The sequence below is a fragment of the Ictidomys tridecemlineatus genome, chromosome 7 (genome assembly GCF_052094955.1).
Source record: "Ictidomys tridecemlineatus isolate mIctTri1 chromosome 7, mIctTri1.hap1, whole genome shotgun sequence".
Lineage (NCBI taxonomy): Eukaryota > Metazoa > Chordata > Mammalia > Rodentia > Sciuridae > Ictidomys > Ictidomys tridecemlineatus.
In genome coordinates this window covers 157,123,538-157,138,528 of record NC_135483.1, presented here as the reverse complement: position 1 = coordinate 157,138,528, position 14,991 = coordinate 157,123,538, and the positions used below count along the sequence as shown (strand labels likewise).

At 38.2% G+C, this 14,991-nt stretch overlaps 1 long non-coding RNA gene across 1 annotated transcript in view; it reads right to left on the bottom strand.

The window, feature by feature from the left end:
* The window catches only part of LOC120893079 (uncharacterized), a 92,550-nt gene extending 78,301 nt beyond the window's left edge, over positions 1-14,249 (bottom strand). Inside the window, exon 1 of the long non-coding RNA XR_005738048.2 lies at positions 14,122-14,249. This is a non-coding gene — a long non-coding RNA (uncharacterized LOC120893079). The remainder of the gene's footprint in view (positions 1-14,121) is intronic.
* Positions 14,250-14,991: the final 742 nt, after the last annotated feature.

Genomic DNA, 14,991 nt, shown 5'->3' with positions numbered 1-14,991 from the left:
AGCTGGTTAGAACCATTTTGCCAAAATTTCCAATAGATGAATATGTGAATGAATATAGAAGAGATCAGCATCTAATTTTCTAAAAATCTCCATTGACATACATGCTGGTTCCAGAATCAATAATATAGGAATTGAACCAAAGATAGATCACTTGCAATTAACTATAGAAACATTGAGACATATTTTCAAATAATCACAAAATATTAACTACTTCCATAAACAATAGCAACTAAATAAAACACTACTAAAAGCCTCTGTTCATAGTAAGCCAAAAAGCTACCAGAGTCTTTGCCAAACACCGGCGAGAAAAGGAATAATAACGGAACCATGAAAAATTGGCCAACAGTTTTACTCCTGAAAGGAATGTATTCACATATTAAATTGGAAATGTGTAAATGTATGTCCTGGGTGGGATGGAGTGGGATGGTGATTGAGTTTATCATGCCTCCCAGATGGCACATGATTTCAACCTTAATAATTGTTTATTTCTAGAATTTTCCATCTAATATTTCTGGACTGCAGTTGACCACCAGTAACTGAAACTATGAAAAACATAATCATAGGTAAGGAGGACTAATGGATACTGAAAGAGGCAGTTGCCCTGCCCATAGGTGGAGAAGGTAACTTCCAAGGATACGGAGGATGCCCTGCAGGTGGGGACAAGTTACTTAGTCAGAATCACTCAGGAGGATTTTCAAAAACATGGGCCTTGGCCCTCCCCAGACCTCTGGAACCACAAATCCAAGAGTGGGACTCAGGGAAGCTGTATTTTAAGAGTTCTCCCAGTAATTGTGGTGTTTACCCCGAGTTGATAAAGCTGCTGGCTCTGGCCCATTGTTTCTCACTGCATTAATCACATGAGCTTTTACAAGTGTGGTCTCAACACCACTTTCCCAGAACCACCAGCTAGGAGTACTACTGGTGAAGGGCTGAGAGGGTGCACACATCAAGGAAGAGCCCAGGCGAAAGCAGACCTACTGAATCACAGTTTGAGACAGGGCTCAGGAATTTTACAAATCCCCACATAAGTGTTAATGAGACAACAATTTTAAATTTACTGTCCTGTGAATCTCCTCATGAAACTTCTTTTTAATACTCCAGTTTAGTCCCCAGGATCTCATAAAATATTGTTTCCTTATAACTACAGTTTAAATCTAGAGTGTCCCCAGAAAGTCCATGATGTAAAGGCTTGGTGTCCAGCTCAGTGGTATTGGGAGAAGTTTGAACCTTTAAGAGATGGAGCCTGATCAGAGGTCTTCAGGTAACTGGGGGGATGTCCTTAAAGGTGATTGCAGAACCCCAATCTCTTCCCCTTTCTTTCATTTTCTAGCCATGAAGCAAGCAGTTTTGCTGTTTGTGAACTTCTATCATGATATACTGCCTTGCCAAAGGGTCAGTATAGTGGACTAGAACCTCCAGAACTGTGAACCAAAATAAGACTTTTCTCTTTATAAGCTGATTATCTCAGGTATTTAATTGTAGTGGCAGAAAACTAACTATACAATTTCTTTTGTCTCTTCACATGTGTGGTAGGATAAGTATCGGTCCCCTAAAGATGTCCACATCCAAATCCCCAGAATCTGTAAATACGTTGATACTGCCAGTTATGGGTGACAAGTCTTGCTTCCCCACATGTTGAAGTTTGAACATTAGAGAAGCACACCAAGGCAAGCATAAAGCAGCGTTTATTATAAAAGGGGTAACATAGGCTTTTCCTGCAAGGGAGAAGGGGGCCATAGCTGGTGTCCTGGTATCCCAAGAAGTGAGGTGTTCTGCCCTTTTTATATATCCTAGGCTTCCTTTGTTCTCCTGCCTTTTCCCCCTTATCTTTCTCCAGCCTGCTTGCGTGACTAGGCCCAGGAATGCTTGGTGGGATGGCCCAAAGGTGGGAAATAGGTGGGCTGAAGGGGGAAGGGCAGAATGGAGCAGCCAAGGACACAGTAACAACCTTATAGCTCCCTATAGGGAGGGGCAATTCCTGGGACAGGTGACCTTGGCAACAGCTTGGAGCAGGTTCTTGATAAGGGTGGAGGAAGGGCTCTGAAGGAATTATCTGTCATTTCAATCCTTCAGGGGACAGTCTCCAACTTCCCAGACTCACTTGATGGACCTGACTCGATTTACCTATCTATACTGACCGCCTGTGTAATTCTGGCTTCATTATCTTACATGATAAAAAGGACTTTCAGAGAATACTGAAAAAACATCTTGAAGTGGGTGATTATCCCAAAGATCCTTATAAGAGGGAGAGTCAGAAAAGAGAGGGTCAGAAAAGAGAAGGTCAGAAAAGAGAGGTGACAACAGAAAAAAAGATCAGAATCAGAGAGAACTGTGAAGATGCTACTCCACTGTCTTGGAAGTCAGGAAGGGTGCACAAGCCAAGAATATGGGAACCTCCAGTGTTTACAAAAGGCAAGGAAACTTGTTTTCCCCTAGAGCCTCCTGAAGGAATGTAGCTCTGCTACACACTCTGAAAATTGCTGACTGTAGCAGTGGCTCTGGACTTCAGCTGTCCATTAGCATCACCTGGGCACCTGGTCAAGCCCCGAGGTATAAGCCACATGCTGGCCAATTAAGTTAGACTTCCCGACAGTGAAGAAACCCAGGCAACACTATTTTCAAATTCTCCAGGTGACCTCAACATGCAGCCAAGGTTGTGAACCACTGTACTACAGGCCAAAGTAACAGTGAAGGAGAGCAAGTAAATGCTGCAGAGAAGAGATAGTGACCTGGTCTGAGATTTTCAACCTCTTGGTGGTTCCTGAAGCCCTCTCTAGGATCCCCTCTCACACATATGCTTCTCCTACTTGAGAGTCCAAATTTTGAAATGGCATCTGAAAATGTGGCATATATACACAATGGAATATTACTCAGCCATAAAGAAAAGCGTCCTGTGATGCTAATGTACAGCCAACACCCAGAGCTACTTCTATAATCATAAAGAAGAGTGAAATTATGGCTTTTGCTGGTAAATGGATGGAAGTGGAGATTCTCATGCTAAGTGAAATAATCCCAAAAAACCCAAAGGCTGAATGTTCTCTCTGACACACAGATGCTAACACACAATATAGGTTGCAGGGAGGGAAGAGTTGAAGTTCACTAAATTAGACAAAGAGGAATGAAGGGACGGGCAAGGGGTTGGGAATAAGACAGTGGAATGAATCAGACATATCTTTCCTATGTTCACATATGAATATGCCACCAGTGAAACTCCACATCATCTACAATCACAAGAATGGGAAGTAATACTCCATGTATGTATAATGTGTCAAAATACATTCTATTGTCATGTGTAACTAAAAAGAACAAATAAAATAATTTTTTCAAAAATATAAAATGGCATTTGGTCCCAAGGAAAAAGAATAGGCTGCTAAAACACACAGCCCAGCCAAAAGACAGAGCATTCTCGTTGGGTACAGAAGCCGGAGGGGAATGGTAACCTGTTGAAAATGATAATACAATTCTAAATACTGTCTGCATAAAAATTTAGAACAGTTTTGTATTAAATTGCAAAATAGATCCTTAATCTTTCTTTTTACAGAAAGGCTCAAAGGAACCATAACTTCTTATATTAAATAAGAGTTCGGTGCTTTATTTCTCAAATAGCCCCGGTATTTCCTATTTTTCAGACAGTTAATGTCCCATGCTTCACATCCAAATGTTTCTGTCTTCCTCACAAACATGCATCATTCTCTCTTCATCACAAATACCTCCGTATTTTCATTGCCATGAATATTCATTGGTTCTAAATAATGTCTAATTACCCATTTGTCAGTCACCTCTCGATTCAGGTTCTTTTAACATCCTAGTTTTCTCTGTATGTCTACATGACCTGGAATTTAGAATCCCTACCAATATGCTATTTTTGCTCCTTTTTGAAATTAACTACAAGGCAATACTCTTTAACATACAGCTTTTTTCCTGCTGCTCAACAACAGAGAAGCTCTGTGAAACTGCCTTTTCAGGGTTGATATTTTTTCTGTTGTATGCCCCAAAAAAGAGACCCTAATCTATTCAGAAAATTCTGATACATGATCTGATATATTTCATCATTTTTATCTTAGATTTGATTGATCTAAGTACAGAAAGATACTTTACTTTGGATTTTAGCATCTATCAACAAATATCATAAATCTCCTAAGCAAATGAGTCTCTAAAATACTATAAGAAATAGCTGTTAGAGTCACATTTACATCACCTGGCTATATGGTGTCCAAATTCCTTAAGTATTTACTGTCTTATACAAAGGAAATTTACAAATTCTTTCTGTCTTTACTTCCTGTTAGGAATCATAGGAATGGCACCTTCTCCTTCGGTATCTTTACAGGAGAAAGGACAAGACAGTTCTCTGGGGCTTCTTTTATAAGGGCACTAATCCTATTCAGGAGGGCCCCACCCACCCTTGTGACCTAATCAGCTCTGAAGGCCCTACCTCCAAATACCATTATGTGGCCTATGAGGGGGGAGGGGGACACAAACATTCCAACCACAGAGTCTCCCATGATTTTCCAGACACTCATGATTCCATACCATAAATTCCACACTGTAATTATGTTTATGTTGTTGTTAGATAGTTTTCCACATATACGGTCAAAGGCTTTCAAAATTTTCATGGAAAGACCATACTTGTAGGCCATTTCAATGTTCAAATATATCCAAATGTACTTAACTAATTGTGCTTGATATATACATTTCAATTATTAATATTGTGAATGACTTTGCATGGAATAAATTTGTAGCACGAATCCAATTATTTCCTTAGAATAAATTTCTAGACATGGAACTGCTAGGTAAAAGCATATAAACATTTGAAATTTGAATACATGTTTCTAAATGTCTCCAAAACATTATGCTAAATTTCACTTATTGTGTGTTCAAGTGCTTGTTTTCCTCCATGTTTACCAGCACTAATTTTTTTAAAAATATTTTTGAGATGTCATAAAATTACTCATTTTATTTATATGATTCAATGATTTTTTATATAAATTACAGCATTAAATCAAATCTAAGATAAAAATGATGAAATATATCAGATCATGTATCAGAATTTTCTGAATAGATTAGGGTCTCTTTTTTGGGGCATACAACAGAAAAAATATCAACCCTGAAAAGGCAGTTTCACAGAGCTTCTCTGTTGTTGAGCAGCAGGAAAAAAGCTGTATGTTAAAGAGTATTGCCTTGTAGTTAATTTCAAAAAGGAGCAAAAATAGCATATTGGTAGGATTCTAAATTCCAGGTCATGTAGACATACAGCACCCTCAAATGGTCCCTCATGCCCATTTGTAATCATTGCTCATACCCAGCCCAGTGCCTGGCAACTATTAATCCACTTTCTGCCTCTGAAACTGTGCTTTGATTGGATATTTCATAAAATGGAATCATACACTATGTGTCTTTGGTGTCTGACTTCTTTCACTCAGCATGTTTTCAAAGTTCTTCCATGTTGAAGCATGTATTAGTGCCTCATTCCTTTTTTATTGCCTAACAGTATTCTTGATAAATACCAAAAAGAGAAAAAAAAAATCTTCCTACCCATAATAGGAAAGATTGTGAACACTCATCTGTAGCACTCACCCTGGAAAAGAATTCTAAAGACACTGCTTAGGATGGAACCACCATATGACCCAGCTATACCACTCAGAAGGTTGTATATTTTCTCTTATATGGGGAAGCTAGAGAAGAAAAAGGAAAAGAAAGGTGAGAGTCAGGGCAGGGATCTCATGAAAATCCAAAGGAGATTAGTAGAGTACAGAAAAGGCTTTAGGCGGTGGGAAGCAGTAAGGAAAGATGTGCTGGGAAATGATATGGGCCAAATTATATTGTCACACTGTGTGCATATGTAAATATGTCACAACAAATCCCATCATTATGTATAACTGTAATGCAACAATAAAAAATGTGAAAACAGAAAAAAAAAAAAAGACAATGCTTAAGGAAGTAAGTGCCATTCCTTAACCCTTATTCTGGCTTTTGGTAAGAGCTTCTCTGATCATTTGGCGTCAAGTTTAGAGGCTCAGGGATGATTCTGAGACTTGAACAGTCAAAGGCTTTCGGTCCAGGCTCATGATATTTTGGGAAATATGCTTTTGCCTAGTAGGCTTCTAATGCAGTAGCTTCTACTCAGTTCCACAAGCCAGGAACCCAAACCAATTTCCTCCTTAAACGAAATTATCAGTCCTGATTTTTTCCCTTCCCTCCTCACCCTTACGCAGCACCCACGTATACACAGTTTAGTGCTAGCATCCTTGAAGTCATTCAGTTTGAGAAAAGGTTATGCTCTTAATTTGATTTTAGCAGAGGGCATTCACTGAAAGACATTTTCCATCATTTCATTTCCCTTCTAAAAAAACTTTCAAACTCATTGATGCCATAAATTTCTTCCTGTATATATTTCTTTTAATTTCTGCTTGAAAGCCAGCCATCTATGTCTAGACTTATTTTTTTTCCTTCTCATATGCTCCTCATAGAATCCAGTAACAATCAATATGGATCACAAAATTCTGTTTTCCATTCTTTCCCTGAAGCCACAGGCTCTCTAAGTGCCTGATCTGCCTCCAGGCAATCTCTAGTGACAGTATTAGGTATATTTTACTGCTGTGTTACATGGGTTTCTATCTTCCCATCCTCTGATATTAGCTTCCTTACTACACAGTGTGGTTTCCACATAGCTCAGGTTTTGATTAGAGAGTAGAAGTACCACCTTTCAGATGTTACTGTTCCTATTATGCTAGTACTAGAGGAATGAGCCCCCAACCTTGGTAGCTCAACATAATAGAGTTCATCTAAACATTTAGAGGCAGTGGAATTAGGGATATTCTGCTCCAGGATTCCTTTTGAAATTGTGTGAAAGGTGCTCTGCTATCTTTTACAAATGTCTTCTAAGCTCACCCTGCGTCTTCAGGCCAGCAGCAGAGAAGGCAAGAGAGACTTATCAGGTCAGAGGTGTCTCTGGCCCAGCCCTTGAAGCACTGTACCCCACCTATCTCATCACCTCTGCCCACATTTCTTTCAAAAGAATTCATTCTTGTGTTCACAGAGAGCTGCACGGGAGGTTGCGAAATTCGCTCATCTCTGTGCCCAGAAGGAAAATTGAATGAGATTGGCAGTTAGCTGGTGTCTACCATTATGTCATGTTCATCCTGATGTCATTGAAAGTCACAAAAAAATAAATATGTAAATAAACAGAACACTAAAAATGCAGCCATGGGTATACAGGAATATTACAGAGAAATTAAAATGGTGTTTATTGAGAATTTTAATCATACAGGAAAATGTCGATGTGGGTAGGACACAAAGTTTCATGTATAAAATGTGTATACTTTCAAAAGAGAGCGGTAAAATTACTGGAAGAAAATGTGCAAAATCAATAATGTCTGGCAGGATTGTAGGTTTGTCAATTTTTTCTTTGTACGATTCTTATTTTTCAAATTGCTTACATTATACAAATTTCTTACAAAATACCATTATAATCAGAAATAAACATTCTTCTAAAACATAATCAATTCATAGCAATATCTATATCTTCTAGTACTCTAATCACCTCAAATGTCAACATCTTTAATAATGAATTCAGGAAAACAACATAATAAAGTATCATGTCTTTATCCCTAATGAAATAGAAATCAATAACAATATTATCTAATTACATATTCCAGAAAAGTACTCTGAGATGAATAAGACTCATGCAATTTCTTCAAAGATGACACTCCTGTAGGAATAAAATTTTTACTTATATTTTCCTATCTACATGTCTTCTGTTTTTTAGTTTTTAATTTCATTGGAAAAATATCTGATCTACTTTGGGGGAGAAAAATATCTTATAATGTACTAGTTTGATCTTTTCCTCCTTCTCTCTCTCTCTTTTGATCTCTCAGTCTCTCCCTCTTTTTCTCTGTCTCTGCAACATATAACCCATAAAAAAAACATTTCCCCTAGCAGCTAGCACAAGATGCTTGTCACTCATCAAGGGGTTTGTTTGTTTGTTTGTTTGGCTGGTTGTTTGGGTTTTGGTACCAGTGCTTGAACCCAGACGTAATTAACAATTGAGCCACATCCCCAGTCCTTTTTATGTTTTATTTAGAGACAGGGCCTTGCTAGGTTGTTTAGGACCTTGCTAAATTGCTTGAACTTGCCTACTGCCTCAGCCTCCTGAGCCGCTATGATTACAGGCATGTTCCATGGTGCCCAGCTCATCAAGTTTCTCATATGTAAAAGACACTGTAGGAAGAAATCATGTACAACGCATGATGTGGTGATGATCTTTTACTACAGAAAGAACTTTGCACTCAATATTTTTTCTGTTTAGAAATGAATTCTTATCATTCTGTCTTCTCACTCCCACTTGTATTTACATGATTACTTTCTATTGTAAGTTTTATTTATGATTTGTTTTCTATTTCAGAAAGAGGAAGGCAAAACTTTAAATCCCAAGTATCTTATTAAATGCCTTCCTGATTATTTGGACTTATGAATATATTTTTATCTGTTTTCTGATGATGCTTACATGTATAAAGCGTAGTTTCAAATAGTAAAAGTTGTATGGACCTACTAATACAATTCCGGAATCAAATCTTTAATATTTTTCCAGGGATTATGAAGAAACTTATAATTGTGTTTTACTTTGGATTCACTCCATCTTTACTTTATCTCATATTAAAATGTAATCAAAATCAGCCTGTTTCCATTTGGTTGCAAATCCCTTCTTAAAGCACCTATTCAAAAGTCTCCCCAATTTTCATTTTCTCTGTCTTTTCTTATTATATTAAATCCTGATATCTGAAAATTGAACCATATAGTAGCATTGCTATGTTCTTTTATAAATACAGATCATATCTATTTTTCCTTATTTTTACATTATATCCATGCTTTTTAAAAAAATCCTTGACAGGTTGCAATTAGATCTCTAGTATGCCATTGTATTAGAGTAAACACTGTTATTATGGTAGACATAATTCACTTTGTTTGGTGTGTTGCTCAGATAGTCTGCTGAGATGCCTCTGATACCAAATGTCATTCCCATTCTTTAATTATAATTTTTAATCTTCCCTGGTTTACCATTCTTTCAGTAGATTAATTATTTTTATTCTAAAATTCAGAGATGGCCTGGGTTTAATAATGTTTATTAACAAGAATTATAATATTCCATTGCTTTTTTGTTTCCCTGTAGAAGAGTAGGAATAATTTCATTTGTCCTAAACTCTTTGACCTGAGATACACTGGCGCACTCTACGGAGGAACAATTCAGATCTACTTAGCAGTTGAATGCATTTATGAAAGTAGTTGTTCTTTGTGTTCAATTAGTTATGGTCACCACATTAAAAGTCATGCAAAGACAGATCATTTCCTTTGTCTAAGGCTAATGTTTATATTCACAGGGTAAGATTTTATTACCACAAACAAAATCTGAAGAGTGTGTGTGTGTGTGTGTGTGTGTGTGTGTGTGTGTGTATCTCACAGCCATAATAAGATGATAAGATGTAAGCCCTACGAGGACAGGAACAGTATCTATCAAGCTTACCACTAAATCCCCAGGACATACCATAATGCACTGGCATATAGTAGGTGGCACTGAATGTGTCAAATAGGCAAATGTGCACATAAATGACCCTTACTGGGATCGTGGGATTCAGTGTTTTTCTTTCTGGCTGTGTGCATGGATACTGCTTAAGCTAAGATTCAGCTCACTCTAAGCAAATCAGGAAGAGTGAGCAATGTGGTAGAAGTCAAAGGAGATGGACTTCACAATCTGCATTGGTGCTAAGTCCAGTCCTGTGCCTTCTAATTGTGTAACTTAGGTCAAGTTTTTTCTCTCCCTTAGCTTTGACTGCTTTACATATATATATATATATATATATTGAGGAAAGTAATGCCTACCTTCCAGATTCATTACAAGAATTTTGAAAAGCATTATTTCAAAATACATTATTTCATGGTACCTAGTCTGATTTCAGCATTCATTGTCATCAGGTTTGGTGAGTAAATATTGATAGCATATATACATTGCTATATAACATAAGACTCTGAGCAGCAGGTGGGTCCAGGTATGCTCCATCTGTTTCTCACCTTTCTGGGCCCAGAACATGCTTCTGTAGGGGTCTTAGATGGAAAGGGTGAGTCTCACTGAGCAAGCATGTCTCAAGCATGTCTTGTCATGTACATTATCATCACATTTACTGAAGCACGTCCTACATCAGCCCAAACTCAAGGATTGGTAGCTGGGTTTTTTTTTTTTTAAATTTTTTTATTAGTTGTAGTTGGACAGAATACCATTATTTTATTTTATTTATTTATTTGTATGTGGTGCTGAGGATCAGACCCAGTGCCTTGCACGTGCTAGGCGAGTGCTCTACCACTGAGCCACAATCCCAGCCCCAAGGAATGGTAGTTTTGAGCACTAATTCAATCTATACATCTTCAATAACTAGAGGGAGGTGAGAGGCTTAGGCCTTTTCTCCCATACCCTTGCTACCAGTTGTGGTGACACCATGTGAGTAAGTCTCAGATGGAATTCTGCCACACATACAAGGAAGGCACCGAAGCTGTCATAGAAACTCTTCTGTAAGCTTGACGATGTTCCAGATCTCTATCCCTTGAGGAGCTCTGATGGGTCCATGAATAAAAGACTAAAATCTTCCAAATCTGAATCTACTGGTTTAGTCAAAAGTCCGGGGTTCCATTCTGATGGCTGTCAGGCATGGGGCTGTGAGTCCTTACACCAGTATGCACAAAAACAGGAATACTTGGGCAATATTCTCTGCAAAACCACCTTTATCATTGCCAATTTTATCTATAAATCATTTCTACTAAACATAAATATATTTCTAAGAATATATCCATTTAGAAAACCTCTGGTATGGAGCAAAACCTAAGAAAACTGCTGGTGTGTTGCAGCAGCTCTAGCTTCTGGGAATGTGGGTCTCTGCCTTGTGTCTCTCTGACATCACATAACCACTCCCACAGTGCATTCCTAGTGGGGGTCCTCCAAAAGAGTAAGCAGCTTATATTGTCCACCAATACTGTAGACAGATATGAAGTCATTGTCTATATTAAGGTATCCTAACAGTGAGTTACAGACAACACAAGTAGATGTCCCAAATGATGTTCTGTCATCCTTGGAGAAAAGGAGGACAGGATGTTACTGCGTCCCTGAAGTGCCCTCCCCACTCCCAAGAACCTAGAGAACAATGAGAGTGAGTCATCCCGGCTGAAATGTCCAGACACATATTATCTTGAAGGACACTGGCTTTCTCCCAGGTATGCTGGGAATTAGGGCAAGTTAGTGTTATCTGCAGCAAGCTGCTTTCTCCCATGCACATCAAAGCTTCTTTCTCCTGTGCAACCCAAGGTCCTTGGGATGCTGGTCATCCAGTGGGAAAAGGCAAGCTAAACTGAAGTTGCTTTTGTTAGCCTAGAAAGCCCCATTCCCTGTGCTAACTGGTGTTGACCAAAGCACCATGGATAGGGAAGTGCTCATTCATCCACCCCTCCTAGCAAAGTGTTGTGGGGGATGGTGATGCTATTTTCGGGTGAAGCACCAGAGGCACTGTGTGAAACAGAGGTGCACCTGTCTAGCCATCGCCTCTGGATCTTCCACATAAGCACTTTTCACTGAAGCTTATGTCTCATATCCCACCTCTGGGTGTCTTCTTTGGTCTCTTGGCAACCCATCCACTGCTCTAGCACAACTGGACTGTGGATGGTACAAACGCTTATTGAGTAACTTCAACACCTGCCATTTTATCGCAAGTTTCTATTAGATTGTGTCTTTGTGGTTCTGAAAAAAAAATTAGAATTCAATAAATACTTGTTGCTTAGTCTAAACACTACCAAACCACTATGTTGATATTTTAGTTACATTAAATTCACTTATTTGCATCCTAAAGGCAGGGGTGAAACGTAGGTTCATAATTAATAAAATAGTCATCAAAAATCATATTACAAAGTATGCCCATTAGACTTTATTCAGCTTTCACTTGAGAACAAAATGGTATTGGAAAATAGCATTAGTTTTGTTTTGTTTTTGTTTTTTGTTTTTGGGGGGGTTTTTGTTTGTTTGTTTTTTTGTTTTTGGTACTGGGGATTTAACCCAGGCACACCACTGAGCTACATCCCCAGCCCTTTTTATTTTTTTAATTTTGAGAAAGGGTTTCACTAAGTTGTTTAGGGCACAGCTAAGTTGCTGAGGCTGGCATCAAACTTGCAGTCATCCTGCCTCCATCTCCCAAGTCACTGGGATTATAGGAATGCGCCACCACATCCAGCCTAGCATTAGAATTTTTATTCTTAAATTTTTTGATCAAACAAACTGAAATGAAGACAAATGTACCTCAGAGATTCCTCTGTGGGTTGTTAGGTCATTCCACTTTGTTAGCGTGGATAGAGGACATGCCAGAACACTCCTGCCAGACTACACCTCAGACTCATAACTGTCCCCGGTCATCTATTTATTTTAAAACAGGGAAGGGAGATGGAAGCTATCTTTAAATATCTGAAAGGCTGTCAGGCCAAAGAGGGAGAAGAATTATTTTATATATGCCAGAGGACAGAAGAAGGAACCATCAAATCCAAAGGGAGGGAGTTCTGCTCTGAATACCACCTTACATGGCTGTGGGCTGGGGACCACTGGCTCAAGAGGGTGGAGGGACTAGAACCATCTGACCTCCACAGGACGGCTGCTGCTAAGATTCTGAGCCCATAATAACAAGAAAGTAATTGGACCTTCTCACTGGGTTTGTTCTCTTCTTTTTGCCCTGTTTCCTCTCCTCTCCTTTATTTTCCTCCCCCTTGACTTCACATCCAAGTAAAACTTTCTGGCTAAGAACCTCTTCCATTGTTTAGTTTCAATCTAGTTAAGACTCAGGTAGCTATGAGACACTTCTTCCCTTTTAGACAAATTTTCAATTCCATATAATTATCTTCCGTTATTACATAAATTTCTTTACAAAAATAATTCCAATAAAAAGCTTTAGCATTTTTCCTGTTTCTGCCTAGTCTTTAATTCCTTCACAAAACAGAGCAAAAGTCAATCAATCAATCAATCAATCAATCATCAATTTGCAAGACAGTTAAAAGTTACGGTAAGTGGGTACCTTACCTTAGCTTACTTGTTCACTTTCTTTGTAGTCATCCCTAAAACTGACATATTTCCCTCATTTATGAAAGTCATTTTTTCCTTTCATATGCACATTTTAATCTTAGAAACAAAATATGTTTTACAGAACTTTAATATATATTTATAATACTTTCATTGGTCTCTCTTCAATAATTTCTTATACTTGTTGCAATAAAATATGGAAAACTTTAGAAGTATAAGCCCAGTGGTGACTTAATGATATACAGAAACAACGACAGCATTAAATCACTAGAACTGATCCTTTTTGTAGTTTCTAATCTCTTGAAGTATTGATGTAACTTTCTCAAATCATGCAGGTTTGACAAATGGAATAATGGAAGCTATTATTTTTCCAGTAATAACTATTAGTTGAATTATCAAGAATATTATTGATTTACAGAAGCAAATATCAAGTAGTAGTCATGACTTGGTCTTCAACTTTTGATATGATATAAAGTTCCAGAGAGTTCATGTTTCAGAAATCTATCTGCCCTCACCCAGGTATCTTACACACACACATATTCATCAAACATTGGAGCTACATAGTGCCACACTCCACTGTAGGCATTTTTAATTTGGGAACTTCTCTCAGAGGACCTGATCCCTTCATTCAGCTCCACATTTTGTGAAGTGACTATACAACTCCTGGTTCCAGGCAGACCAAGTTATAGATGAAAAAGTCACTCTGCTCAATCCTCCACCTAAGTCCATAGATAACCTTCCCTTTCCTTGGACACCTAGGGTTGTACTGCCAACAGTCTTTGCAGGGATTTGGACTCAAAGAAGGATTCTATTGTAAATTTACTCAAGCCAGTATCTTCTTTCAACAAATACCCAAGGCTTTTGGTAAACATCAATGGCCTCTGGGGATTAGAGGGAAATGAGTCTTCTGGGGCTTGCCCATATCTTCTTTAGTAGGTAGTAGGCTAAGATGTAAATCAGTCTGAAGCCAAATTTTGCCAATATTCAAATATTTGCAAGCAAGCAGACACAACTTCAGTCAACCTTACCTGGAAAGTTCAAGAAAGTTCCACACTCTGTCTTCAGAAACACCCACAAGCACTTGACATGAGAGGCTCACTCCAGGGAGATACTGTGATGTTTATCGGTTGGAACAGGCAACATTCAGGCAATTGGCATCTGTGAAGTGTGAAACACAGGGCCAAATGAGCTCTACACCTAAGGGCTTCTTCAAAGGCACCGGGCTGAACTTGACAGATTCCCATAAGTTTTCATGCAAAGATGCTTGGACTTGAACTGCACTCATTTCATTAATTAAAAATTATTTTTACATCTCTTATGCTAAGTAACAAATCATCATGTGCAAATCTCCACAGACATACTTAAAGGGCTTGGTAATCATGCCTGGAGTGTATATTCCTGATCAAGATACTTCAAATGCTAACTAACTGTTGCAAGGATAAAAATGAAAAATTAATTTTATTCACACATCATACTATTTGTCTTGAAGTATTTTTAAGGCAGAAATTTACAAAGATGATATAATAATCTCAGTCCCAACTAACTAATAATAACTGTAGCATTTTATATGTTTTCATGACTGCTCATGGAATAGCCATTGACAGGATGATTGAAAAATCTCAAGGCAAGGTTGATATGAGACAAAATGAAGTCACATATCTACTTCCTCTATACCCCACCTTAAACTCGAGGTTCAAAACTTAATGACAAAAACAGCATCCCCTCTAAAGTTGCCTCCATAGATATTTACCATCACAATCTTCCCATTTGTTCTGGCCAGGGATTGAGATTCATCTCTACTCAAACTCCTTAATCAAACAAGCAAAATGTCCATTTAGTAACTGTAATAAGTTAATCAGTGGCCTTGGGGGGGGGAGGGGGGAAGTCCACCTCCTATT